Consider the following 4671-nt stretch of genomic DNA (forward strand, 5'->3'; position numbering starts at 1 on the left):
CATCCCAATCCATTTAACCTCTGTTCTCCCAGAAAACCCCAACTACTCAGAGACTAAAAGGGATTTTGCAAAACAAGGGAAAAAACCCCAAACTACCTTAGAATGGTAGGTCCTGTCAGATTCAAAGATATTTATTCCTAAAAGCTGTAGCCAGACAATGTGTCCTTAACCTACAGCACAATATACACCTGAGCAAAATTTGTTTAGCCAGAACTAAGTTCCAGGGCTCAACCCCCAGAGAGCATATGTTGTTGTTGTTGTTGTTAAGTGCTGTTGGGTTGAACACAACTCATAGAGACCTTAGGAACAAAAGGCCTGAACTCTGTGTTCTTTAACTATCATTGTTTCTCTAAGTTCATAGAATTTCCAGAGGCATGTTGTTTAGGAAGTGGATGCCACTACTGCTTCCAAGCCCGTCTTAATCTGGGCGCTCCACCAGCACTATCCACTATGGGTAACCATTATTGCATTTGACAAACCAGTGACACAATGTTCAGCATTACAGCAACCCCAAGTTATCTCAGTACAGTAAATTGACAGACCAATGCTGTACTACTTAGAAGAAGGTTTATACCAAACACAACATCAAACCTGAAGATCCAACCAACTTTTAAATATAATGGCCCTCCTGCGCCCTTCGGTGTGCGCTGCCTCCCTGCCTTGCCGCGGGTCTCGAGGGCCCCCGCTCCAGCCCTCCGCTTGCCTGGCCCTGACCGGAAGCGGCACCTCAAGGCCTGAGCGTGGTGCGGGGGGCGGGCTCTGGGGCCCGATCGGACATGGGCAAGAAGTACAAGAAGCACAGTCGGACAAACACCTGTACGAAGAGTATGTTGAGAAACCCTTGAAGCTGGTCCTCTAAGTGGGAGGGAACGAAGTCACCGAACTCTCCATGGCAGCTTGGGGCACGACTCCAGCCTCTTCGAAGACAAGAACGATCATGACAAACACAAGGAGAGAAAGCGGAAAAAGAGAAAGAAGGGAGAGAAGCAAGTTCCTGGGGAACAAAGGGGAGGAAGCGGAGGCGAATGAAGGCAGATAAAAAGAAACAGGATCGAGACCATGTGGAGAATGACACAGAAAAAAGAGCTCCATTGTCAGATCCCTGCTAGACTAGACTTGCCTCCTGAGAAGCCTCTGAAAAGTTCTTTAGCCAAACAGGAAGAAGTAGAACAGACACCTCTCAGGAAGTTTTGAATCAACTAATGAGACAATTGCGAAGAAAAGAACCCAAGTGCTTTCTTTTCATTTCCTGTGACTGATTTTATTGCTCCTGGCTACTCCATGATCATTAAACACCCAATGGATTTTAGTACCATGAAAGAAAAGATTAAGAACAATGATTACCAGTCTATAGAAGAACTTAAGGATAATTTTAAACTAATGTGTACTAATGGCATGATTTACAACAAGCCAGAAACCATTTATTATAAAGCTGCAAAGAAGTTATTACACTCAGGGATGAAAATTCTTAGCCAGGAAAGAATCCAGAGCCTAAAGCAGGCTATAGAATTCATAGCAGATTTGCAGAAGACTCGAAAACTAAAAGATCAGACAGACTTCTCGCAGAACGGAGAAGACAGTGGTTCGTGGCCAAAGGAGAAGGATGACTTTGGAGCTGCTGAGGCTCAGGCCAGCAAAAGCCCTAACAAGGAAAATAAAAAGAAAGATAAAGAAATGATTGAAGATAAATTTTAAAATAATCACTTAGAAAAAGAGCAGGAGCAAATTGACGGCATTGTTAAAGAATCGGGAGGAAAGCTGACCAGGTGGCTGGTTAAGAGTCAGTGTGAATTTAAAAGAAGAAAACCAAACGGAACCACCACACTGGGCCTTCTCCATCCTGTGGATCCTGTTGTGGGCGAACCAGGCTACTGCCCTGTGAGACTGGGAATGACCACTGGAAGACTTCAGTCTGGAGTGAATACTTTGCAGGGCTTCAAAGAAAATAAAAGGAACAAAGTAAATCCAGTGTTATACTTGAATTATGGGCCTTATACTTCCTTTACACACCACATTATGACTCCACATTTGCAAATATCAGCAAGGATGATTCTGATTTAATCTATTCAACCTATGGGGAAGAGGAAGACTATGATCTTCTGAGTGATTTCAGCCTCCATGAGTTTTTAGCCACATGTCAGGATTATCCATATGTTATGGAAGATAGTTTATTGGATGTTTTAACAAAAGGAGAACATTTTAAGACCCTACAAGAGCTAGAGACGTCATTACCTGAAGATGAAGGCCAGACCAGAACACCTGACACAATAAAAGATACTGAGGCGGTTATGGAAATAGAGGCCACAGAGCATTTGGACAGCAGAAACCAGAACAGGCTCACAGCGCTGAAAGTGGTCACAAACTTTAGCTGGCTGGTTGAAGTCTTTAGCTCCAGAGAAGCTGAAGTGTTACAGAGGAAACTTGATGAGACCACCAAATTGCTTTGGGAACTCCAGGAAGCCCAAAACGAACGTCTGAACACCAGACCCCCACCCAACATGATCTGTCTTTTGGGTCCCTCATACAAAGAAATGCACCTTGCTGAACAAGTGACTAATAATCTTAAAGAGCTTGCACAGCAAGTTACCCCCGGTGACACTGTCAGCATGTACGGAGTTCGAAAAGCAATGGGGATTTCCATCCCTTCTCCAGTCAGAGAAGACAGCTTTGTCGATTTAAGATTTTGAAGATCCTAACAAGAGTAATGTTGCTGAATGTGTACCTGATGGAAATTAAAACTAAATGGTATTTGATTATATATAATATACTTTCCCCCCTCATTATTATCTTAGAAGTGTTTTTCTAAGGGTTTTAAATATTTGTAAATTGTGTCTTGAATTAAACTTTGGAACAGTTTTAATGTTCCAGAGATTGGGCTTCTATTAAGCAATAACATTGAACCTGGGATTCTTCGGTTCTATCATGCATGTCAGCTGACCCCTTACCTTAACTGACAGATACTAAATGGAGAAGCTTAAGAAATAAAATTGCCATTTTCATAACAATTTTTTAAAAAGTATAATGGCCCTCCAGCAGGCCCTAATTGACTCTAAACAAGAGGCTTCCAATCCACAGCTCTGTTAGCTAAATCCAGCAAATCCAATCAGCTCACACACAATTGTGAATGAAATTTTAAAAATCAACAACCCCAAAATAAAACGCCAAATAGTCCACATACACCCTCAACCAAAACGAGAGAACCCACCTTCCAAAATCCAACTACTTTGGACATCAGCCTCCAAAGAGTGTATAGAAGTAGATTTAACTGAACTCAAGCCGGAACCCCTTAATTATAAATATTTTCTTGTAGCTGTGTGCATCTTTTCTTTGTGAATTGAAGCTCTCTCATATGCACCAAGATGTCTAAAGAAGTTGTAAAACTTCTTTATGGAAAATAGTGCGCTGGTACAAGTTACCACTTTGAATTACCTCAGAGAATGGCTCGGGTATCTGAAATCTTGCAAACTCTCTCCAAAGTTTTAGATGTCACCTGGAAACAGTATATAGCCAGTAAGCCTCAGAGTTCAGGACAGGTAGGAAAAACAAAATCAAAACCAAAAAGAAACAAAATTCTTAAAACCACCCTAACAAAACTATGTCAAGAAACCCAAACAGTTTAGACAGAAATGCTCCCCTTGGTCCCTCTGCATATGCAATACACCCTTTAGTGTGATAAATTCTTTCCTTATGAAATACTGTTTGAAAGATCCCTCCCAATCTTGCCCATGCTCCTTAATAATCTTAAAGAGCTAGACAGCTTTCTCTTCTCAGAACAATTACTACAGCTTCAGAAAGTGATGGCTTATTATCTCTAAGACTATTTTAACCTGGACCCCTATATCTTTAATTACCCTATGTCAAAGTTTTCAGCAGGAAAAATAATTTTTTGTTGAAATGTAAAAAAAGACTTGCAACCTGCGTGAAACAGACCATAACAAGTTATCCTGACTACTCATACTACAGTCAAAATTACAAAATAAAACCTGTGAAATCATTTCCCATGAGTGAAAGAAGCACTTGAGTCACCAAAGTGAACCTTTAACCCAGTACGTACACCACTCCAGCTAAAGTTCGCCATTCAACATCAACTGCATCATGCAGAGACAGTTGTAAAAGCTATTGGACCATTAACTGAGTTGCAAGCTCCTCTTTTTGACCAACACCCTGCTTTACCCAGCACTTTTCTTTCTCTCATCACCAGCCACCAGCTACCATTCTCCTTGCCTACTCTGTTCTTCATGCTCTCAGTAATACACTTATTCCTCAACATGACCCATCCTATTCTTGTTTTTGATTGCTGGCTTTGCCTATGTGCTAAGCCACCCTACTATGTTGGCTTAGTTGTACTCAATTCTATGCACAGTATACTTTCTTAACCTATTTTTCTCTTAATAGCACTTGGCTAGCTTGTACAGATAGTCTCACATAGTGTCTTCAAGAGTCACTGGTAACCTATTCTGTGTGTCTTAGTCCAAGTTCTCTCTCAAATGTATGGCTATAGTTGCCAAGAGAGGCTAAAATGTATTAATCCTCCAGGCTTCTGTGTTGAACCTGACAGATAAAACAAGAGTACAGAGTGTGCTGGTTCTCACTGGAATCTCAAGACCCCTAATACTTCTTCTATTCCTTTCACTCCTGATTGAACCATGTATTTTTTTATTTTTTATTTTA

At 41.1% G+C, this 4671-nt stretch overlaps 1 pseudogene; it reads left to right on the forward strand.

Annotated features, from left to right (window-relative positions):
- Positions 1–776: 776 nt before the first annotated feature.
- Positions 777–2736, forward strand: LOC102867781 (annotated as a pseudogene).
- Positions 2737–4671: the final 1935 nt, after the last annotated feature.

This window comes from Elephantulus edwardii, unplaced genomic scaffold, assembly GCF_000299155.1.
Source record: "Elephantulus edwardii isolate Elephantulus edwardi_28Jun2011 unplaced genomic scaffold, EleEdw1.0 scaffold00213, whole genome shotgun sequence".
Taxonomy (NCBI): domain Eukaryota; kingdom Metazoa; phylum Chordata; class Mammalia; order Macroscelidea; family Macroscelididae; genus Elephantulus; species Elephantulus edwardii.